The following is a 24,614-nucleotide window of genomic DNA, read 5'->3' on the forward strand; positions in this document are numbered from 1 at the left end:
TGGGTGTCTGGTCTATTCTGTGCCATCCAGCTCGGCTTTGTCGGGAGGTGATAGCAGCTTGGGGAGGCCTCCAGGGCATAGGGCTGGGCCCCATCTAGCGCTCGCTCCAACAACTCAAGGATTAGAGGTGGGCCGTGTACCGAAAGGGGCTCCCAGGAGCCCGGGTGGCAGCAGACAGCCACGAGGCTGACAGAAGCGGAGCATATGCAGCTGCAGGTTGGACCACAACGAAATCAGAGTCCCGTCAAGACACCGTTCTCCAGGCCTGGGGCAGGCAGCAGCCTCTGTCCTCTGGAAAGAGAGACTCAAGAGTCCCAGACAGAAGCCATGGGGCAGACAACCCAGGCTGGTGACCAACCAGCAAGCCCAGGGAAGGCACTGGGCAGAAGCTTGATCTCAGAGGCCACGTCCACCAAGAGCTGGGCCTTGAGACAGAGTCGGGCTGGTGGCCTAAAGGCCCCACCTCACAGCTTTCTCTCCCTCCAGGGCTGGCTGGCCAGTGGGTTTATCCACAGGGCTTCTTGGGGGGTCCTTAAGGTATAACACCTCCTCTGTTATCATTATTCTGTTCACCTTTTGGGAAAAAACCCTCAAATGTCTAAGTCATTTTTTTTTGGTTTCACATATTCTCTAATTTATGAGAAAAAAATGGCAAAACACATAAATCTGCTACACCCTCTCCCCAGAATCGCTGTTTAAATCATTGGTAAATCATGGCTTTACCATTTGCATACTCTCTCTCTATCTGTGTATCTATCTGCATACAATCTATACAGATGGTTCCCAACTTACAAAGGGTCAACTTAATGATTTTCCAACTTGATGATGGTGCAAAAGCGATACGCGTTCAGTAGAAACAGTACTGTGAATTTTGGTCTTTGCCCGGACTAGCCAGCGGTATACAGTACCGCCCTCTCTCGTGATGCTGGGCTTCATAAAACAGGCTTTGTGTTGGATGGTTTTGCCCAACTGTAGGCCCATGTAAGCGTCCTGAGTATGTGTAAGGTGGGCGAGGCCAAGCCGGGAGGTTCGGTAGGTTAGTGTATCAAGTGCATTTTGACTTAATGCTATTTTCAACTTCAGGTGGGTTTATGGGCACCTGACCTCATGGTACGTCGGGAGTATCTGTATAATCGACACACATACCGTCTTTTCTGAGCCATCAGAGAGCCGGGTAACGGGAGGTCTAAGTGCCTCTTGACAACCCTACCACCCTCCAGATGCCAATCATGGGGTTCACTGCCAAGCGCCCTCACACCTGCCTCCTTCGTGCTGCCGTGCGGGAAGCAGGCGGTGCTGTGTGCAGGTTACAGCCTAGGAAGCTGAGGCACGGCCTCCTGGTGAACCTCCTACCGCAGTGACCGCCCCCCTAAGGCCGCAGTATAAAGCAGAGCCTCTGCTCTGCAGACTGTCTTCCTGATGACACGACAATGTCGGAATACATTGGAAAAGAAAGTGAGCCAGGTGGCCCCCATGGCAGAAGAAAGAGCAGATCAGGACCCGGGTGGTCGGGATTCCACAGAGCAGTGCTGACTCGTGCACGCAGGGCAGGAGCAGTGTGCTGGGGTGGGCGGGCGGGGGGGGGCTCCCCACTCAGGCCCCAGGCTGCCCCCTCCGCCCGGGCCTCTTCTTCGCTTCTTTCCTTTCCTCTCCTCAAACAGCTGGGATGGATGAGCTCCTCCCTGGGCCCAATGCAGAGCAGGCTGCATGTCTAACGATGAGTGAATGAGTGAATGAATAAATGAATCAGAGATCTGAGTTCTGGCTCTGTCTTCCCAGGGCGGGTGACTCAACCCCTCTGAGACTCAGTTTGCTCACATGTAAAATGGGACAACAGCAAGCACTTCTAGGGTGTTAAATTAGATGAGATTTGTGAGGGTGCCTGGGAGGTGGGTAGTAGGTTCCAGTTCAGAGTATGCGGAGCTATCGTCTGGGGAATGAATCAGAAAATGGGAAGAAATAGATGGCAAAACTAAAGGTGCCTAAACATGAACAATGTGGGGAAGGAACACAAACACACCACACACACACAGCCTTGCAGCTCAGCACATGTTAAGCTTAGCAGTCTCTTTCTGACACTCCCCTTCTTTTTGGCTTGAGACCCTCAGAAGTCCAGGCTGGCAGGCTGGCACTCAGGGGCTTCCCCTGCAGACACAAACGTGCCACTCTCTGTAACACACCTGACAACACAGCACAGCCTGGGGTGGGGGGCATGGAAAAGAGGCACAGGAAGAGCGGGAGGCAGCTCTTTCCAGAAGTGGACAGGAAGCGTCTGTCTCACTAAGACACTGAGCTAAAAAGCAGAGCATAGAAAGGGCAGCTGGACAATCTTATCGAAACCGAGAACCGTTTACAGGAGATCGTGTTATCAAGAGCAGAATGCCAACTGGTACATGCAACCCTGACAGCAGGAGGGAAAACGTGTGTGTATGTGAGAGAGAGTGTACACTTGTGTGTGCCTGATGCGTGTGTATGCGTGCACATGTGTGTGTGTGTTCGGGGACATTATAACAGTCAAGGGAGAGTTCGGTGTCCACGAGCGTCTTTCCTCCTGTACAGTTTCCTAAGCCATTCACGTAATGAAAATTCAGAGTCACCACCAACAGATCTCAAAGCTGGGCCTGGGGCTTGGCCTCCCAGGCAGACGCGGTCCCTAGAAGCTCTAACGCCCCAGCCAGCACCACCTGTCCCACCAGCCCAGGCAGTGGAGGCCAGCATGTGCAGGACGGAGGTGGGGGGCGGAGAAAGAAGTCAAACTTCCCGTTGGAGCGTTGCGGGCTTTGAGAGGTCTGTCCAAACCACCAGGCTGCCCACCAGCCTTTCCCTCAATCCCAGAGCCCCCTTCAAATCAAAGAAGAGAAAACCACTCACTGCCTGGAAGCCAGCCAATGCGGTGATGATTCCACTTTTCCTGGAATGAGCTCCCCACACTTTCACCACAGGGTTGGAGCCATCGGCTGCCAGGCTGCCACCTCCGACCTGCTCTCACACCCCTCTGCAGCTCTTTACGAGGCTTTCAAGTAAGTCACCTCTACGCGAGCTCACACTCAGAAAGGAGGCTGGCTCCTTGTGCTGGAGGACACGGCAGGGAGGGGGCTGGCACTGAGCACTCAGGAGTCACTTGGGATGAAAGCTGGCGGGTTGGCGGGCCTGCCTCTCTCCTCCTCCAAGGCCAGCCCTGCTCTGCCTGCCTGCTTGACGACTGAACACACTCGGGTGTCACCAAAGCAACCCCACCCCCGGCTGCACAGGAAAGACCCCGGGGCAGCGTAAGCCCAGCTGCAGTGGACCCGCCTCCCAGTGAGGCTGCGAGTTCAGATGAGCACGGAGCCCTGCCACGCACAGGACTGACCTTTGACGTGTCACATCAGATTTTCCGTTCGCCAGCAAACCAAAACCAAACCAAACAAAACCAGCACACCGCCTCCCCACCCATCACACAACTTGTAAACCTATCAGAATTTACAGCAAAGCAACCCGAGTCCAGACATGGGTAATGTCATTAAGAAGCCTGCACAGCGCCCAGATGCCAGGAGGGTCTTGGTGACAGACTCCAGCCTCAAAGCAAAGGAAAAACAAGACACAGCCCAGATGTCTGCAGACACAAAAGCCTTCTTCTCATCCTGCCCAACAGGAACCGATCTGATTATCAAAGGGAAGCACCAAGAATTCAGGGTCTACAGCAGTTTGAGAGCACAGGGCTCTGGGAGATGAACAAATGGAGCTCAGAGACCCAAACAGCCGCAGCCAGGGAGTCGTGCCCCGGGCTTCCTTTCAAGGCTGATTCTGTTATTAAAGTAATCTGTCAGAGGTAACGCCGGCACGAAATACATAATCCAATCAGACGCCCGCGAGCCTGACTCGTAAGACACAGAGCTGAATGTCTACAGTTCCCCGCCCTGCTAGCCCCCCAAGTCAGGCCCCACGTTCAGAGTCGAGTGCTGGTTCCCTGATACCTGCACCAAACTCTTGAGCATCCCTGTGAGTCAGACAGGGCCACTCGGTGCTCTCTTTCTATTTAAAGATCACACAGGGCTTCCTCTCAGACACCACTGAAACCCATGGCTTCTAAGAACTGTGTGATAAATCCGCTCCCTTCGGGCCTCACTTTCCGTCAACACAGCGGACGTTCTGTTGACAACGAGGGGCTCATTTTCCATCGTCGCTGCACAGGGGGTAGAGGTGACAGGGAGGGGGCAGCCTGCCCCTGGGCGCAAATCTGGGGAATGCCTCTTGGGACAGGTACCCTCATCAGTTCCCTCCAGGAAAGCCATTCGGAAGCCATCCTGACCTCCAAGCTTGGAGATGGGGAAGATACAATGGAGAGTTGTCGACCCACTGGGCAGCGGTCTCAAAATCCTGTCTGAACCAAACTCTGCTGAGGGACAGTCCCCAGCACTCCGGGACGGCTGTGCCGGCAGGACCGCTCCACCCGGAACCAGCCAGCAGAAGATTCTCCCTATACCATTTTCTCGGAAATTCTTGGTAACAGGGACAAAACATGCCCCCACCAAACTCCATTTCCACATGAGAGGATGACACAGGGAGACCTGTACCTGAGCCCCATCTGGGGTGCACATACATGCCGCTAAACACCCCCCTCCCCAGGCAGACCACGGTCCAGGAACGCAAACTGTCCCTGCTGCTAGCAATTCCACTGGAAAATGAAAGTGCACAGACAGCAGGTACCCAAGCACCAGGAGGCTGGAGCTGGGCTCACACACGCCCTGGAGGAGAACCCCGCACCCAAACTTGGCCGTGCCCCCTCGGAGCTCCAGGGCAAGCCATGCCTCTCCCTGCCTCTCTCCCTCCATCCCAGCTACTCCGAGAAAACAAGCAGCCCACGTGACAGGACAGAGCCTTCCTGCCTAATAAACCCGTCCTAATGCTGACAGTTTTAGCAGAAAATTACCTTTCAGGAAGAAAATGTAAGGGGGGGGAGAAGGGGGACAAAGTATTAGAGCCGGGAGCCGCACGCTGCAGGAGCCGGGCTGCCCCCCATGTCCGTGGTCTGCCGTGTTCCCCATGCCGACGGTCTCAGGGCGCCACCCCCAACACGCAGCTGCACTGGCAGCTCATGCCTGGAGCAGGAGGTCCCAGGGACGCACCGACAGAAGGAGCCACGAGCCCTGGCAGGGATGAAGGAAGAAGGGAGGCCGAGAGGAAGGGGTGGGGAGAGGAGAGGGCGGGAGGGAAGAGGGAGAATTGATTCTCTCTCCTCCACTGGGACCACTGAGCTAAGTTGCCATGGAGAAAGGGGAGCCGCTGGCACCGCCTGAGGCAGGCGGAGGAGCCATATGCCAGAGGGAAGGCGTCAGCGAGAACCAATCCCCACCCTCCTCCTGGTGCAGCTTCCCCCAAATCAGGCCTCTGGGCCACAGTGGCCAGGCGGAGAGGGGGACCAGCCTGACCCAGGAGGAGGGGGTAGGTGTAGGAACTTCAGAGCTCTCTCACCTGGCTCGTGGCATGCCATCACCCTCTGTGAAGCCTCGAGACCAGAGCCCCTCCTGGTGGCCCAGGTAACCCGTGGGGCCCGGGTGTCTGGGAGGCATTGCTGATCTCCACCTGCCTCACTTGTTCTAAAAATCAGAGTCGCCAAACCCTGAATCCCATGAGGTTGAGCCACAACTCCCACCCTCAGGAATGAGGGGTGTCCACCTATGGGAGGGTGTGGCTACACAGAGCCACCGAGGTAGAAAGTGGGGGAGGACAGAGTGAGTCCTTCCGGCACCGGGGGGGGGGGGGGTGCGCACCCCAGCAGACAGCGCTCCTGGCAGTTCTCCCCACCAGCTGGGTCGCCCCTCTGCCTGCCTTCAGCTCTGCTGCTGCTTCTACCCACCACCCCAGCTCCAGGACTGGCCTTTGCAACTGGGCCCATGGACACTGTGAGCAGCAGAAATGGGGCTGGGGAGAGAGCCAGCGGGCCTGGGCTGGGGCCTCAGTTTCTCCTCTAGGAGTTCACGTGACGGGCAAGTCCCATCATGCCTTTGGGCCTCCATGCCTCATCACAAACTGGGATAACCCCACCGCTGTCTCCCAGCCTGCACTCGTGGACATTACGTCACTGAAACAGCTGGCATGTGGAACCACTGTTTCTCAGGGTATTGAGGATGGGGCAGAGCGGGCGGCACCACCCACTCCCACTTCTCCTCGCTCAAACACCAGGACAGGCCCGAAAAGCCTGAAGCCAGCTTGAGGCCGAGGCCCTGCTGCCCCAACCCAGACAGACTGAAGGGCGGCCCTGGTGGAATCCTGCCTCTGCAGGCTGCGGCCCTGGAGACGCGGTCTACACAGCCCTCTCCTCACCTCTCCCTCAACATTTTATCAGGAAGACGTTCAAACATATGGCAAAGTTGAAAACACTTTATAATGAACATCCACACGCACACCACTTGGATCCAACCAGCTCCTCTCACGTTTCTGAGTGTGGCAAAAATACAGAACATTTACCACTTTTATCATGTTATAAAGTACACAGTTCCGCGGCATTTAGCACAGTCACAGGGCTGGGCAACCACCAGACATTTCCACAGCTCCAGTAGGAACCCCCTCCCCCCAGGCAGCCGCCACTCTCCTTTCTGGCCGTATGCACTGGCCTGTTCTGGACGTTGCACATAAATGTATTCACACAGTATGTGGCCTTTTGTGTCTGGCCTCCTTCACTGAGCATCACGTTTTCAAGGTTTGCCACTTGGTCGTGTGTCAGCGCTTCGTTCCGTGTATGGCTGAGTGGATGGGCCATACGCATTCATCCATCGATGGACATGTGGGTTATTTCTACCTTTTGGCTATTATTCTCTTGCTTTTAGAATGAGTTTTCCAGAGCCCAGTGAAATTTCCCGAAGTCCCTCCTGAGGGCTTTGGTCTCAAAGGTACAGGCCCTCGAGGCCCCAAACTGAATGGCAATCCTGGCTCTGCCTTTTCAGTAACGTGTCTCTCCCCGCTGGATAATGGAGCACGGGAGGCAGACACCCCAGAGCGTGCGTGTTTCCTACCAGTGCCCTGAGAAGCAGCCCATGGCGGGCAGCAGGACACATAAGCACACCAACCGAACATCCACGCTCTGAGAGCCCACACTTGGGATCCTAGTCCCCTCTGACACCCACTGGCTGTATGACTGAGCCTCAGTTGCCTCATCTGTGAAATGGGGCACCGGGCTCAACCTCATGGGGTTGTTCTAGAGATGACAGTGACACTGTCCAATAGAACTTTCTGGGACGATGGACGTGTTCTATGCCCATGCCGTCCAATTCGGCCACCACTAGCCCCACGGTGTACGGGTCACCCACAGCTGGGAGCTATTGCCCAGCTGCGAAGCGCCTGAAATGTGACTGGGAAATGCAATCATTCATTTTATTTCACTTTAATTTAAAATTAAGTAGTCGAATGGGGTTAGTGGTGACTGTCCGGGACAGAGCAGCTCTGAAGACACGAGACAGACGGGAGTGGAGGACACACAGCCCAGCCAAGCACCAAGCCCGTCAGTCCTCTTCCCTCATTTTTCCTTCCCCACTTACCCCCCAGAGTCTGGGTGACGGATGGCGCAGGCTTCTGTCTGCAGCCTGGCCCCCGAGGCCCCCTTCTAAAAGGACAGAGGGCAGGCGGTCAGGCTCTCAGCGAACCAAACAGACGCCAGCTGGGGAGTGGGCTCAGTGGATCCCATTGTGTCGTGGGTCCCTGAACCACTGACCTCTCCTCCTGCCCCTGGTGGCCCCAGACACACGTTCTAGAATCCCATCTCCAGCCGTTTCCCCCAGCAACTCCTGACGTCATCCCTGGAATGTCTGGGCTGGAGCTAGAGGATGGTACAGACCCTCCCTCCGTTCCTAAAGGGACAGCAGGGATCCTGTGGCATGTTAGAGGTCTTTGGGCCCAGGCTGGGCTGCAGGGCCGGGGCTCAGGGAGACCTTCCCTCTGCACAAACCTGCTCAGTCCTCTGGCAGAGTCTGCACCGGGATCCAGACCAGATTCTAGTCCGACCTTCTCACTTTACAGGTGCAGAAACCCGGCCGTGCTGGGAGAGCACACAGTAGGACAGGTACAGAGGTGGGGCTGAAGCCCCCACACTCAACCCACAGCCAAGGCAGGCAAGGGCCCAGGGTACGGCTGTGTGCTTCTCGAGCTGTGTGGCTTCAACGCCAAAACAGCAGGAACTGAATCCGGGCCACACTGTCACCACCCACCCCTGTCACCACCCACCCCAACCTGCCCAAGTGGGAAAGGGAGAAGTGACATCTGGGGAGTGGCAGCTGGGGACTCCAGAAAAATTTAAACCCAGCCACAAAGATGCATAATTCCTGTTGTGCTCTGAGCTCAAGCACAGGTACGGGTCACCCACAGCTGGGAGCTGTTGCCCCAGCCTGATACCCCCACCCTGCAAAATGTTTTCTTAGCTTCCCATGTGCTCCCTGCCTCCCTCAGCAGGATGACTAGAGGGACCCCCTCAAACCTACAACACATCCTACCTGACTCAAAGCCCAGATGCGGCAGGTCTTACCGCTCAGAGTGAAGGCCTGGAGGCCCCACCCGACCTGCCTCTGCACCGTGTCCCCTCGGCCCAGAGCCGCCCGTCTCCCCTCCAGGCCCATCTCCCCAGCGTCTCCTCCCAATGCCTTTATTTAAAACTTAACCCCCACCCGGGCCCTCCCTGACCGCTTCTCATTTTCTTCATAGCACGGCTCCTCATCTAATACCCTGTGTACTTTTCTTTCTTTCTTTTTTATTTTTTAGATTGTAATACACACAACATCAAATTTACCATTTCCTCCATTTTTAAGTGTATAGTGTGCTGGCATTTAGTACCTTCACGCGGTGATGTAGCCATCACCACCGTCCAGCTCCAGAACACTTTCATCTTGCAGAACCGACACTCTGTCCCCATTAAACACAAACTCCCCAGCCCCGGACACCCACCATCCCACTTGCTGTCTCTGTGGACTTGACTGTTCTGGGCACCTCATGGCAGTGGCGTCACAGAGTCCCTGTCCTTCTGGGCCTGGCTTAGTTCACACAGGCGGGTGTCTCCCAGGCTCACCCGTGGCTTAGCACATCCTTGTTAATAAAGTGTCTCTCCCACAGGAGTGGGGCTCTGTGAGGACAGGGATTTGGGTCGGCTGTATTCACTGCTGTGTCCCCAGGGCCGAGAAGGGTCCTGCTGGCCCCCGGCAGGCACTGCAGGAACCTTCTGACTGAATGCATGAATGAATGAATGAATGAATGAGCACATGAATGAAGATTTTGTAGAGGCAAGTTTCCTGGGTGTTTGGGCCTGCCCCCCACACACTGATGGTGGCGATGGTGGTCCCACACTATGGCTTTTGACCCCTGCCCTGGGGTCCCAGGCCCACTGTGCAGAGGGCCGACCACACTCTGTGCCACAGGCCCTCCTTACTGGCTATGGGCTTTCTCCCACAGATGTGGCAAATCTATGGGGAAATTCTTCCAGGGAACGAGGCCCCAGCCATGGACTTGACAATGTGCCTGGGAGACTCACAGTGACCCCGGGCGGGGCTGGGTACAGTGAGGAGAGACGGAGGACAGCAGCAGCCTGGAATGCCCAGACTCTGCCCCAGAGCAGGGAACCAGCACAGGCAGGGCTGAGTGCGTCCGGACGCAGCCACTGCTGGGGAGAGAGGCCTACAACCTTGGCGGCCCCCTGCCTTTCACCTCTCCACATCCTGCCTGGCTATTTATAGGCTCCTTCTCTCTGAGAACTCATTTACCCATGTTTCTGGGACAGACGAGCTTGGAAAATCAAAGTAAGACAGACCCCTCCACACACACAGTGAGCCTGAAGGGGCGTCAGCCCTCCAGCCAGGCCATCGGAGCCACCCAGAATAACCCATAGTTGGGGGGCACTACGGGTTATTGAGAGGATTGGGGGGCTCACCCTTGTCAGACTGGGTGCCTGTGGACAGGAGGCATCTACAGAGAGCGCAGCAGCCCAGCCAGACTTCAACTGGGGGTGCTGGAAGATGGTGACCTCAAAGGAGCCCAGACTACCCCACAACGCCTCCCTGTTGCGGGAAAACAAACAGATTGGGGCAGTGGAAAAAGAGCTGTACCTTTAAATAATTTGGCCCACAGATACAAAAAACATTTGCATGTTAAAGCTGTTTGCAAGTTTGGTTATTTTTAGGGTGAACCCAGTTGCCTCCCCTTGGAACCGGATGAAGCCCAAGAGGCACGTAGTCCGTTTTCCCAGATGGGGGTCCTGGTTCCGTGTCCCTGGGAATGAGGGCTTGAACATGAGATCCTGGGGCTCGTGGGCAGGAGGGCCCCTGACAGAACGCATACTGGGGGCCAAAGCAGGTCTGCGGAGATTTTTAAGAGGTGCCACTGCTGACGTCACGGTCACCCACCTGGGTCCAGAAAGGGCCCCCCGGTCGCTGCCCAGAACACCATTTGAAGGAAGAAAGCTCCACGGGCTACTTCCGCCCATGCCAGGCCCAGCTGAGGGCAATATTTTGCTGACATATTTCTAGAACAAGAAGCAATTAGAGCAGATTTTCTCTTCCATTCCCCCTCCCCAAAACAGGAATAAATCAGTTCTACCAATTTCCCAGCTAATGATTTCCTCCATTAAATTAAAAAGAAGAAGAAGAAAATGTTTTTTTAAATGGATTACCAGCCCTGTGCTTTCAGAGACCATGTGACCTGTCAGCTCCTCTTAAGTACTGATACATCAAACTCTCTTAATTAATTTTTAATAAATAAAAAAGTCATAGTCTAAGAAGCGCCCCTCCCCCGCCTGCCCCCAGTTAGTTGTGGGGCACAGGGTCAGCTCCGGGCTGGCTGTGGGGAGCCCGCTTAACCACGCTGAAGATAATCTGCGAGTCAGTGCAAAAGACCCATTTCACAGATGAGGAAAACGAGGCTGAGCTGGGCAGTGACTAAGCACATAGCCCAGAACCCACAGGTGACATGTGCCACAGGGGACTGAATGTGAAATGGGAGCCTTGGTGTCCAGGTGTGCCCACCTGGAGCAATGCAAACAGGTGCAGCCAGGAGGTGAGCAGCCGAGTGTTCAGGCTTAGGGATGACTGAGTTACTTTATCCAGGACCTGGGCTTCTCTGCCTCCTTTGTTCCTTCGCAGCAACTGGGACAGGGCCAAGCCTATAGTGCTGACACCACGTTTGTTTCTAAAAGGCCCACCCCCAATGGCATGGACACACCGCGAAAGCATTATGCTCAAAGAAGGCAGACACAAAAGGACAAACACTATGATTCCACCTCTATGAGGCCCTAGAGGAGACAAACTCAGAGAGCAGAACAGAGGTTGGCACGGGCTGGAGGAGGGAATGGGCGCAGAGGAAAAGTCCACTCTCCAAAACGCTATTGGCAGGTACAGGAGGGGCTGACAATCCCTCAGTGACTCTCAGACCCTCTTTGGCCAGCTCCCAGCCACACCTCCACCCCTAATGTACAGCCAAGGAATGCCAGGCCCCCTCTTGTCTCACAGGAACGCCAGGGACTTTCAGCAAAGGGCTCCTCACGTTAGCCAGCGTCACCAGTCAGGATGCCCTGTGTCCCTGATGGCCTAGCAGACATCCAAGGGCAGGAAGGGGCCAAGAAAGCCCAGGGGCACCCTCCCCAGAAGGTGCCTCAGGGCCTTTGCACTTGCTGCACCCTCTTCCTGGAATGCATTTCCCCATGTACTAAGTTGACTAAGTTTATTTAGGTTTCCACAGAGAGGTCTTCTCTGACCATCCTACAGTCAGGAAGACGCAGGGCAGGTAGCTGGGGCCAGGTAGGGTGGCCATGAGCAAGAATGGGAAACCAATGGCCCTGTGCATTCATGCTGAGCCAGCACCTTCCTGTTGCCCCGGCTGGAAACAAGCAGCTCATGGAAGGACAGTCAGATCCCAGCTCCATCATTACCAGCTAGGGGGCCTTGTTGAGTTCCTTCATTTCTCTAAGCCTCAGTTTTCTCTTCTACAAAATGGGGGTGAAGAGAGGCTTTTTTGAGGATTGTGTGAGATGACGTATGTACAGTGTTTGGCATATGGCTGGGACATCGTGAGAGGCTGACAAGTGGTAACGAATGTAATGACAGTCTCCCAAACACGCAGGCACATTCCTTCAAAGAGGACCCAGGGTCAGTGATCCCCAAGAGCTCAAAGGACATGAAGCACTAATCACCACCAGGCCAGGTCAGTGACCCAGAAAGCAGAGGATGGGGCCAGCAGGCCTGCCATGTGCTATACAGGAACCAGCTGACTGAATTCTTTTTGTCTCCATTTTGCATCTGAGGAAACAAGCACCGAGAGGTTAGTGACTTGCTCCAGGTCACACAGCTGGGAGAGGTTTCAAACCCTGGCCATGTGGCTACAGGTCCTGAACGGGTCCTCACTCTTCCATAAGGTTTCTCAACAGAAATGTGGAAAGAGGAAGGAGAAAGGAGGAAGGAAGGAAGGAAGGAAGGAAGGAAGGAAGGAAGGAAGGAAGGCAGGCGGGTGGGAGAGGAGCCGAGAGCAAGCCGCAGGAAGGGCGGGGCCGCACAGGCAGATCCCCAGCCGGTGTCTGCAGCCCCAGCATCGGGACAACAGGAGCCTCTGGAAGCTGGAGGGAAAGGTCTCAGAGCAGGTCCCTCGGGGAAGCCCACTGAACGGTTGGACCGGCCTGGTCCCTCCAAGGTCAGGCCCAAGATCTTTATACTTAGTTCCGCTCAGCCCAGCTGCACTGGTCAGCACTGGAAGGAGCAGTTAACTCCCTCAGAACCAGAGCTAGGGCCAAGGAGGGGAGGTCTACCTCCCCGTCCCGGCTCTGCCTCACGAAGCCTTCCCAGGGGACACCTGAAGGCCACAGCCATCCAGGGGCAGGACATGGCGGGACATGTGCACAGCTAAAGGGCAAGCTGCTTCCAACTCATTCTCAAAGAGACTCACTTCCCTCTACACAACTTTCTGAATGTCGACACACCTCTTAATTAATGATGCTTAGGCGACTGCCAGACAGGATTTCTAACTGGGCTCCCTGCTTCCACGCCAGGCTCCACAGGGCAGACAACGTGAGCATTTTAAAATGTAGATGCAAATAAGAGTATGTCACTCTTCTACCTCAAAACCCTCCAGCAGGTCCCTTCACAGTGAGGATCAAGCCCAAAATCTTTCCCATGACCTACAAGTCCTCCAAGATGAAGCCCTGAGTCTGTCACCTCCGACCACCTTTCCTCTCTCTTTTGGTTCCAGCCACACGGGCCTCCCTGCTGGTCTCCGAATTGCCGAGCACACTTCTGTCTCGGGGCCTGTGCCCCTGCTGCTCCCTCTTCCCCCCGTGCATCAAGAATCTGAGCGTGGATTAGCTGGATGGTTCTGGCTCCAGGTCATTCAAGACGTCAAGATGCTGGCCAGGGCTGCCGTCATCAGAAGGCTTGACTGGGGCCGGAAGAGCCACTTCTGAGGGAACTCACTTATAGCAAGTTAGTGCTGGTTCTGGCCAAGAGGTCTCAGCTCCTCACCACACCTCCAGACCTCTCCATGGAGCTGCTTGAGGGTCCTCATGACACGGCGACTGGCTTCTCAGAGCGAGTGATCCCAGAGAGACGATGGCCAAAGCGTCATTGTCTTTTATACCAAGGCCTTGGCGGTCACACTTGGTTCTTCTACAAATCCATGGGTTACAGGTCAGCCCTGTCCAGTGTGGGAGGGGACTGCACAGGGCCGTGGCCATCCGTCAGAGGCCGTCTTGGAAGCCCCTACCCCTTCATCCACACCATCTCCTGTCGTCCTCAGGGCAGCACTCGGAGGCAGGCATTTCTATCCTCACTTGACAGGTGTAGAAACTGGAGTTCGGAGAGGCTCCTGCCTCTGGTCCCCCTGGTCCTTAGGCCCGCCCGCACTCTCCTGCCCATTCAGACCCGGTGCGTGCCAGCTGGGCAGCTGGGCCTCCGAGAGGAGTCGGGAGCCAGGCCGCCAAATTACCTCCTCGCGCAGCATTTCCTCATCTATTAAATAAGGCTGACTTCCTGGGAATATTGCACCGTGAACTAAGATAACGGAAGCGAAGCACCTCGCACAGGGGTCAGCCGAGGGCAAGCACACAGTCCATACCAGCGGCTGTTCTCACGTTTCATAAAACTCGTGTTAGACGCTGAGGTTCCCACACCCCCGGCTCCCCCGGGCAGGAGGACAAAGTGGTAGCTGTGCGGTGATGACGTGGCTGTAGGCAACCAGGAGAGAGGCTGCTCATGGTTGGGAAGTCACACTGGTCAGGCCACTCACACCATCAGCCCCTTGCTGACGGGGCCAGGCTGCCAGCTGCTGGTGGCTTCACAGAAACAGCGAGGAGTGTCTCTGGGTCCTGACACCTCGCCTGCCCCCTGCGAGGCGCCTGATGTCAGTGGCAGGATCGCAGTCCTGCCACCACTTTCTCGGGAGCAGACTTCCAGAAGCACACAAGTGACATGCGACTCCAGGAGTGTGCGATTTACAGCTCTCAGAGGCGGAGAACACGGGTGAACACATGTGGTGCTCCTGCGGTGAGGGCTGCCTGGTCTTGCAGTAAAACCCGACAGGGCCTTTTCAATTTTCCCCACTTCATTCTCACCATCGTGGGGGGAGATGAAGTTATTAAGCCCATAAATCTAACTTCTCTACATAGGCTTGATGGTTACTCGTCCCCTGCAGAGGCCTGGGCGGGCCGGGGGGTGGCATCTGCCCAAGGCCCAAATGCAAGAAGGGCCCAGTGCAAAACATTACAATCCCCAGTGGGGCCACACCGATTCAGACACCTTCCGGCACCTTCCGGCCATCACCCAGAGCCAACGGGAGTCTGGCTGCCAAACCCAGAAAGCCGCGTCCCTACACCTTCCTGGAGACCCCATCTCCACCAGCCAGAAGTTTCTACACAGACGATGGGCCCGTGGCTCCTGGGCCGCTCACCCATCGTGTAGTGAAACCTCGGAGAGTTGGGGCCGATTCCTCAGGAGCTGAGACCTCCCTGCCGACGTGTTCTCATCTATCCCCCGCCTTGCAGGGGGGATGGCGGTGCAATTAACTCACAGGCCCGGCGCCTCCACAGGGGCGCAGGCCTTAGGATATAGTCACGACAGCAGCTGTTTCTCATGCCTCCTGGCCCTCTTGCTTTGTTTTGGAACCTGAGGGGCCTACAGTGAAACCCCACATCCAGTGTCCTGAGCTTACACTTTGGGGTGGGGAGAGGTGAGGCAGCCCCCCCGGATGTGCCAGCATCATCCCAGCTGTGGCTTCACCTTGGGACCTAAGAACCGCCATGGCTCAGGTGTGCCCAGCAGGGAGCTGAGCGGAGCAGTGCCTTTCAAGAAAAGACTCTATTCTCCAGAAAGCACTGTCACACCGCACCCTTACACAGGATTATGAGTCATTGTTTGAAAAGACAAGACAATTAGAGCAAGATTAGACAAGGGCTCAGCGGCCCTCCCCGGATGCCCGGCTTCTCCTTAGTCCGGCAGGCTCTCCTCCGGGCCTTAGGTCTGCCTTCAAGGCTCCTCAAGGCCTTAGCTGCCCGCCTCCAAACAGGGCCTCGTGACATACACGCTCCGGGTGGCAGCCTGGACCCAGGCCTCCCCCAACAGACACCACTGCCGTTGAACCACTGGCGCTCTCCTCACCTGCCAGCTTAGTGTCTCCATCTCAACCAAAGACCAAAGAAAAACTGCCAGGAGACCTGCAAGGGTCCTCTCCTCCCAGGTCCCCTCAACGCTTCCTCTCCCTCTCGAGCGGCGGCCCAGAGAAAGAACCACCTCACGCCAGCCCCGGGAGCCCCTCGTGGAAGCTCCAGTCTATCCTGTTTGCATTCTCCGTGAGTGTCCCCTGGTCCCTGCGCCAGCTTGGAACTGTGAGGGAGAAGGGGCATCACTCTTTAAAAATGCACTCGTCATCAACCAATGAATGGGGAAAACACAACGTGGTCCATCCACACCGCGGACTATTACTCAGCCATCAAACGGGATGAAGCACCGTCACTCGCCACAACGTGGATGAACTTGAAAACGTGATGCCGCGTGAGAGAAGCCAGGTACAAAAAGCCACGTGTTACACGGCTCCATCGATACAAAATGTGCAGAATAGGCAAATCCATAGAGTCAGAAAATAAATTAGTTGTCAGGGACTGGAGGTTTAGCCTCTTGGGGGGTGACACCTAGGGGACTCTTTTTGGGGTGACGAAAATATTCTAAAACTACCTGGTGACAGGTGCATAATTGTGACTATACTAAAAACCATTCAATTGCACACTTTAAATGTGTGAATTGTATGGGATGTGAATTCCAGCTCGATAAAGCTGTTGTTTTCTTTTCAAATACAAAATCAAAAACACCCCAACATTTGTAGACAGATAAGTGAGTCAGGCTGCTGAAGGCTCTGAAGTGCAGGCTTCCATCTCCCCCTCGCCGCTCGGCAGCCCCCTCGCGGGATCCTGTCACAGCTCACGCTCTCATCCCTGAAGCCCCAACTCCGGGGCCAGCGCAGGGAAGGAAAACAAGGGGGCATGGCTCCCCCCTGAACCACACCTATGGGGCCAGAGGACCCGGAAGACGGCATGGCCGGGCAGAAACAGCCGTTCCTTTAAGCCCTGCAACACTGAGACCAAAAGTGGTGGGACACCAGCCTCCAGCTGGTGTGAGGACAAATGAACGGGGTGTAACTGTAAACGGTGGTGCCTCCCTTATTTCTGCTAAAGCAACAGCAGCAGCAAAGACAACAGTGACCCAAGTGTTTATTATTCCTGGGCAGGTCCGACCTGCACCCTGGACAAGCCCCCCTCACTGCCAGCACTGGGCCTCTGAGAATCCCTTCAGCTGGGTGACGGTCATCAGAGAAGACGGGTCAGCAGTGAGGAATTTGGAGTTTGTGGGATGTCACAGAGCCGGGGGCCTGGGCCAGAGCCAGACCCCGTTATCACCCTCTGGGCAGAGGCACGCTGTCATCTCAGGGACAAAGCCCAGGACTCCAGTGAGAGACCACCACAGTGAGCTGGGGCCCGAGGCTGCAGCTGGCCCAGTGCAGACAGATGGACAACATGAACGGCCTGATCTGGGCCAAGCGGACAGCACAGCGTCGTCAAACCCACCAGGTCTCACGGGGCCGCGTGGGGCAGCCGCTTCAGCCCATGTTTTCCGCCAAGCGTTTTCGCGAGCCAGGTGACTGATTTCAGAAGGCCTTGTCTTATTTGAGCCTTGCTGACCCAGGGCTGACCATATATTTCAGTCTCAGCTTGGTGCCAGTCAGGGGAATGTTGCTGAAGGGGTACGTTTTGGGGGGAGCCCAGAGCACAGAGCAGCTCACCTGGCCCCTCTGAGATCTCACAGGAGGTATCCCCGGGGTGGTGACATGGCCGACCCCAGAGAAGCCCAAAGTCCTCACATGCCAGGCCTGTGCAGCCCAATTTGACCGGGTTCATTCTCGGGCATACCTGTCCCCTGTGCAAAGACACCGAGATATCTGTTATCCGCTGTGCCCTAGGAAAGCAGGCCATGCCCTCTGGGGACATTATCCAAACAGCTAGCTCCAACCCTAGCCATAAGGCAAGGAATTTGGGAAGCTGGTCATTGGACGAGACCCTTCCACACATGGCCAAGGGAGAGGACGGCCGGTGACAGGACACTGGGCAGGCTGTGGGGGAGGTGGCCACATTCACCCAAACCTGGGTGAGCACCCACAGGGCACACGTCTCCCCCTTGATCCCAGAGAGTGGGGAAGGCCTTCCTATGCCGGGGCAGGGGATTTCAGAGCAAAAGAAAGACGTGAGGAAGAAATGGAAAGTTCCTGATAATTTCCCATCTCCCGGCCCAACACCAGCCATTAGACACCCAGTAAATGCTGGCCTGGACCACACACTCAACTGCGTGGGCAGACAGGACACAGGAGCCAGGGTGACTTGTTCAAGGTCATCCAGCTAGAGCCTGACCTCTGACCACTACTATCCCCCTGAGGCTGCCTGCAGCACAGCCCCCAGGGCAGGGGAGACGGGTCCCTGCTCTTAGGGAACAGCAGAGGCCCCAAGTGGGCACCAGCTCTGTGGCCCTCACAATCAGCCTTCCTGAGCCTCAGTTTCCCTATCGGTGCTGAGGGATCCTACCACCTCTTCCAAAGGGCAGCTGAAATTAGCAAGTAAGGGCACGTGCCTAACCTGGCCTGCTCCAGCTCGTTTTATTTCATCCCCACACCAATCCTCCAAGGCTGACATTTTGTGACTCGGAGCAGGAACCGAGTGTGTCACCCCGAAAACACTTCTCTGAAATATTGATTCTTTTAAGTCGGTATATTTTTAAGCAACAAGATTCTAAGAAGAAACTTTTACCTCCCCGTTACCTGCCTAAAGGAATTCAGAGAAAAACCTGCTTAAGGAAGGGAGCTGTCACCTTAGCATAACAGGAGTCCAGCATGGCTGACAGGGAGGAACCTGCAAAGTCTGTCAGACCCCCTGTGTGTCTCCTGCTGTCCCTGCTGCTTCTGGGGGCCCAGCAAGAATTTATTCACCAAATGTTCGCTCCTTCTCACCTACCTGTGAATTGCCTACTGTCTCTTTGAAGTCCAAACCACAATCCCCCTTTCTCCTTAGCTCAAGATGGCATACGCGCCTTCCCTGCCCTGTCCTTCCTGGGGTCCCGTTGGCATATGGAACCCCCATGTGTACATATGTAATAACTTTGGTTATTTTCTCCTGTTAATTTGTCCCATGTCAATTGGCGCGTTAGACCAACCAGAAGAACTAAGAGGAGAAAGGGGGGAAATTTCCCCTCCCCCACAGCCCCCCTTCTGCAGAGTGTGACTGATGCGGCTCAGGGGGTGACGGCACTTGTCTGAGGCCCCAGAGCCCAGGCCTGACTGAGCCCAAAGCTGTCTGACTCTAAGCCAGAGGGTCTCAACCGGGCACTGACCTGCCTTCAGGCTCAGACCATGTGTCCCGTTCAACTCAGGAGGCCGTGGGAAGCAGGTAGGTGAGGAACCCAGGCCAGAGCCAGGTCTGCCAGGGCGGCCTGTCCAGCAGTGGGGCAGGGGACAAGGCAGGACAGAGAGGGACGCAATGAATCTGGGGGGTCCCTTTGGGCCAAGCTTTCCACCTGCCTGGACAGGGAAGGGAGGGACTTCCACAGGTGCCAGGGCAGACCGGGGAGGGGGGAACCCGGGGGTGGCCCGGGGGTCAAGACCAGACTCTGCCCCTGAGTCCCCTGAGTGCCCCTGGACACATGCCCTCACCCAGTCTCCACGGGGATCAGTTTCCTGGTGATATTGTGATGTAATGAGAAACACATACTTGGTCTTCATCTCCTGGTTCCCGACACAGAGCGGCTGAAACCCTGGTCATTTCCTGAGAGATAAGAGTGTGTTTTGTGTGCTAATGAGGAGACTGAGGCCTGAGCTCCCTAGAGAGCTTCAGGACGGGGACAGGACACCAGACAGACCCAGGCCCTGGAGAGGAGGCTGGAACTTCCGGCACCGCTCCCATCCTCCAGGAGGCCGAGCTGATCACCAGTGGCCAGTGATTTCATCACCCACGCCCACAGAATGAAATCGCCATCAAAACCCTAAACAAGGGGATCCAGGAAGCTTCCGGGCTGATAAACACCTCCGGGAGACTGGTGCACCCCAACTCCATGGGGACAAGGCTCCTGCCCTCGGGACCGTTCCGGACCTCAGCCTTTATGCCTCTTCCTCTGGCTGTGCATCTGTATCCTTTGTCACTTCCTTTGTCATGAGCCACAAACATAAGTAAATGGTTCCCTGAGTTCTGTGAGCCGTTCTAGCAAATTATTGAACCTGGGGAGGGGGGCGGGTTGTGGGAACCCCAATTCTGTAGCCAAGTTGGGCAGAAGTGTGGGTAACCTGGGGACCCACCACTGCGGTTGGCGTCTGAAGTGGAGGGGGGCAGTCCTGTGGGGTCTGCACTAACCCTGGGTAGCCAGTGTCAGAACGGAATTGCCTTGTGGGACAGTTTTCCTGTACCCCCATCGCAGGAGGATGCACGTGGACTTGAGTGGCCAGGAGGGTCCTGGCCCTGACCTTCTCGGTCCACGCAGGCGCCCAGACTGGAGAGCAGGGCTGGACTTCTGACACGCGATTTGGAACAAACGTCACACCTCTCACCAAAAGCAAGATTAGGGCCACACAATATCTCCTTTCTTCTCTCTGTTTACCCCTCGACACCCACACAAGCATACATACATGAAAATATTTACATGACCAGATTAACTTCTGGGTTCTGTGGTTCACTTGAGCAAACATGTTTATCTTTCCATCACACAACACGTTTTCGGGGTGCTGGAGCTCGCAGCCAGCACCAGCAGTGGGTGAGGAAGGTGGAAGTGGCTGACAGCCACACATCACGTAGCCCGCTGCTTTGGGCTTCGAGGTCAGAGAGGACACCCCAGGTCATGGGCTAAGCCCCTTGGGAGTCAGTTATCTTGGCTCCAGACCCAGGCTACTGGCAGTGGCCAAACTTGCTGGACAAGGTCACCCCTCTGGTGACAAGAGGAACTGAACAAGTCAGACAATGGCTCTGTGCCGGGCACAGGCGCCTGCTGACAGCAGCTCAGCGCTGCTATGTTCCCATATCCTCGTTCCTCAGCCACGCACCTACGTTCCAATTTTACAGGCTCAGTTAAAAACAAAAAAAAAATCTTTCAGGTACTCAACACAGCAAGACATCGTGATGTTGTCACGCGCCTGCGCCCACCGCCCATCCCCATCCCGCCTCCGACCTGTCATCCCCATGAAGCCTTTTCTAAGACGCACATCAGAGCCTGGCACCCCTCTGATGGAAGCCCCTCAGGGTTCCCTGACGGCTTTCAAGATGACACCCACCTCCATAAGCAGGCACCTCCTGACCTGGCTCCTCCCCTCGGCTCAGCCTGTCCTCCCGGCACAGCCCCCAACCAGGCTCGCAGACGGGACCCACAGGGCTTCCTCTTGCCTCTGTGCCTCTGCACAGGCTGTTCCCTCTGCCAGGAAGATCCCTTTCCCCTTAATCCCAACCCTACCTCTGGTGTCAGTGAACTGGGCATTCTGGGGTGAAGCTCAAGTGTCAGGCCCCTGTGACTTTCCTCCGTGGGTTCCTGGCCCCAGAAGTAGATGTCCCCCACCCGATTGGGCCTGGCGTGTACCCTGGTGCCACAACTGCCTACTGACTGTCCCTTCCAGGGGCTGATGACATCCTGAGAGTGGGGTCCAGGCCTGACTCATCTCTGCAGCCCTCGCTCCCAGCCCAGACTGGGGGCTGAATGGCAGATCCACTCATGTGCCATCAGCTCGTGCCAACGCAGCCCTCAAGTTCCCTTCGTCCTTGCAGCCCTAAACCCTGTGGGGCAGGGGTACTGACCCCTCCTCCATGGGGTTGGCTGCATTCCCACACCACTTCTGCCCACGCCCCTATCTAGACAATAAGCATGCTCGGAGCGATGTGTGCACACACAGTACTAATAGATGTCACTCTCCTTGCAAGGGCCTTGCACACGTGCTCCAGCTCCCGGCCTTTTCCAATGTGGTTGCAGGAAGACACTGCCCATGATGGTGACTGCACAGAAACAATGTTTTATTCACAGGGAGCTCAGAGGATTCTCACCAGCTTACTGACTTCTATCCTCCACCAAACGTGTCCTCACTGACCACCAGCCCCAGGTGTCTGCTCCTGCCCGGGAAGAGGCAGCCAGAAATGGGAGGCGGTGAGAAGTGACAAGAGAAGCAAAGGAAGGCAGGAAGGAAGGTGCAAGAAGGCAGGCGGAGGAGAGGTGAAGGGGCAGGGAGCAGCTGGACTCCCTCCCCGCAACTCTGACCTAAACAAGGGTCACTCTGCAGGCAGCCGGGCTGGACAGTGAGGACCGGAGAACCAGACGATAAACAAAGCTGTGCTCTGGTCAGGAGCGGGGTGGTCCAGGCAGCGTGGAAGCAGAAAAAGGAGACAGACGTGAGGCTTGAGGAAGCCACAGCTGTCCCCTGCAGGCTGGGCCCCAGAACCATATAGGCCCCGCCCTTGTCTGCAGCCCCCTCTGCAAACAGGTGCCCAGCATGAGGAAGCTGAGGGGCTGAAGATGCTGGACGGGAGCGACCGGCCTTGGCACAACACACTGTCCCTCCATGTAGCTGTCCCCAGGACTCCTGGCGGCCACCAGCCAATCTTCTTTCTAAGCTACTAACAGAGCTGAGGGGGGACCACACCCAGCAGCCGGCACTTCTGTGCAACGTCCGGAGACCAACATCCTTCTTCTGCAGACCCCGCCCTCCTCTACCACTGGTCCCCCCTCCCCCTCAGGCACATTGTGCTTTGGGAGAGAGTTGGTGGCAAGGAAATCTGCCTTTCTGCACACGGCGTGGCTGGGGAGGTGTTTAGCAGACTTATTTATAGTCACGCATCCCGGCCGCACGCTCTCCAGCACTGCCTGCCTGCCTGCCTCTGGGGCTTTTCAATCCGTGTCTATATTTATCCCCCGAAGCCATTGGGATAATGGTGAAGGCAGAAATAGCCTTGAAGACATTCACGTGAAGATGACGGACAGGTCCCCAGCTCCTGGCTGACCTCGCCCCCTGCATCTGCCGCCTGGCGCTGGGTAACGGGGAACAGCTGGGAAGGGGCCGGGAGGGTGGCCGAAGCCAGATGGAAACAACATAATCCCACTTTCCCCGCTGGTCGCGGTCCTCTGTAAGGATGCAGCGGACAAGTCCCAAACATACATGCCAGCTGCTGCGCTGTGGGGACACCAGAGGTGACCCGCCCACCTGACAGACGTCAGCATGCTAATCAGCTCAGAGACAGAGCAGAGACTCAAAGGCACGCTTCCTGGGCACACGCTCACAAAAAGCAGGTCACCCGCTCCAAGGAGGCCGGGAGCACGCCCTGCCATCCCCCCCTCGCACCTGGACACAGGTGCGGGGCTCCCGGAGGAAGTATGCACACTGTCACCGGCTTACCAGGCCACTTCCCACCTCCTGGAAGGGAGGCCGACTCAGAGATAAGCTGGTTGGTCAGGGAAGAGGAAGCGGGGACCTCAGGGGACCTGGCCAGCCCCTCCCCAACTCAGCTTCAGTGTCCTGGAGAACTCACCATCTGTGATGGAGGGGGTGGTGGGGGGGCAGATCCTTATCAGAACACCTGGCCGTTAAAAGAGCGAGGCACAGGGTGCGGCTGGAGCAAAGAGGAGGCAGCAGCTGACTGGCTGCCTGATGGGGAAGATTTCATAGAAAGGGGGGCATTTCAGTTGGGCTTTGAAGGATGCACAGTTTACCAAGAAAGATGTGGGACAGCAGGAGCCAATGCCTGTCGTACTCAAAGGGCATGGCATATTTGGGGAGTGGAAAGAAGGTCACTGAAGTGCAGGGTCAAGGGTGGAGAGATGGAGATCAGGCTGGGAAAGGGGCGGGGCCTGATCACAGCTCAGGAGCGGAGCCTTTGAGCACGCAGGAGCCAGACCACTCGTCATCACTGTGGTTGAATCTGTGGCCTGACTGGGGTGACCTCAGACCCGGCACAGCTCCCAACAGAGAGGAGCTTTCAGATCTCCCTCTCATCCCATGACGGGGCCTCAGCTGGTCCCTGACACCCCCTCACCCTGCATGGGTCTCTAGCCCCTGATCTTGACTTACTTCTGACTCCCCGGACCTCCTTCCCAGGAGCCCTAGCCCATTCCAGGTCTCTACGGGGGAGCCCAGGGCCCTGTTTCCCTAGGAGCACCCCCCCACAAGGAAGGAAAGAGCCCCCCACTTGTGGAATGACCAATGAGGCCAGGTGCTGTCCTCGGACCACCCCACATAGGATTCCACTAATCTTGGCCGCTGGGCAAGGGAGGCATCAACCTATATGTTTCACAGATGAAGACATTTTACAGATGAGGAAACTGAGGCTCAGAGAGGTGAAGGGACCTGCCCACCAGGATCTGAACCCAGGCCGTAGGTTCTGGAGCCTGCGTTAACCACCATGCTACATAAGTCTCCACGCCAATCATATGAAACAGTGTGCACTGTGAAATGGGCAGCCGCTGTGGGAAAGTGTGGCAGCACTTCAAGTGTCAGTCATCACATGACCCAGCAAGTCCGCTCCTACGTACGTACATACTCACAGGCAGTGAAACACGGGCCCACACAGACTTGTACACACATGCATGTTCACAGCAGCATTACTCACAGCAGCCAGAAGGTGGGAAAACCTACATGTCTGTCTACAGATGAAGGATAAACGAAATGGGGTCCATCCACGCGATGGAATATTACTCAGCCATAAAAGGAATGAAGTGCTGTCACGTGCCACAACACGGATGAACCTTGAAAACGTGATGCTGAGTGAAAGCCAGACACAAAGGACCACATACGGTATGATCCCACGCATAAGCAATGTCCAGAAGAGGTAAATACACAAAGAAGAAAGTAGATCAGGGGCTGGGGAGAGGAGTGATAGCTAAGGGGGTGGGGTTTCTTCTCGGAGCGATGCAAATGTTCTAACATTTTGTAATGGCTGCACAAGTCTGCGAATATACAAAATACCATTGAAGTATACACTTTAAATGAGTGAACTGTATGCTATGTAAATTATATTTCAGTCAAGTTGCTAAAAAAAGAAAAAGAAAAAAAACAGGGCCAGCCCGGTGGCTCAGGTGGTTGGAGCGCGGTGCTCCTAACACCGAGGTCGCCGGTTCGATTCCCACATG

At 56.0% G+C, this 24,614-nt stretch overlaps 1 protein-coding gene across 11 annotated transcripts in view; it reads right to left on the reverse strand.

Annotated features, from left to right (window-relative positions):
- The window catches only part of PITPNM2 (phosphatidylinositol transfer protein membrane associated 2), a 126,876-nt gene that overhangs the window by 66,839 nt on the left and 35,423 nt on the right, over positions 1-24,614 (reverse strand). The window contains exon 1 of one of the 11 annotated variants that reach the window (XM_074321085.2): positions 4,913-5,229. The exons of 8 other annotated variants lie outside the window; for them this stretch is intronic. The gene's annotated coding sequence lies outside the window, so the exon portion shown is untranslated. Of the gene's footprint in view, positions 1-2,871; positions 3,160-4,912; positions 5,230-24,614 lie in introns of those variants that run through there. 2 more of the 11 variants (XM_074321076.2, XM_074321079.2) reach the window with 2 other exon arrangements.

The sequence above is a fragment of the Rhinolophus sinicus genome, chromosome 9 (assembly GCF_057876585.1).
Source record: "Rhinolophus sinicus isolate RSI-liver-muscle chromosome 9, RSI-T2T, whole genome shotgun sequence".
Classification (NCBI taxonomy): Eukaryota; Metazoa; Chordata; class Mammalia; order Chiroptera; family Rhinolophidae; genus Rhinolophus; species Rhinolophus sinicus.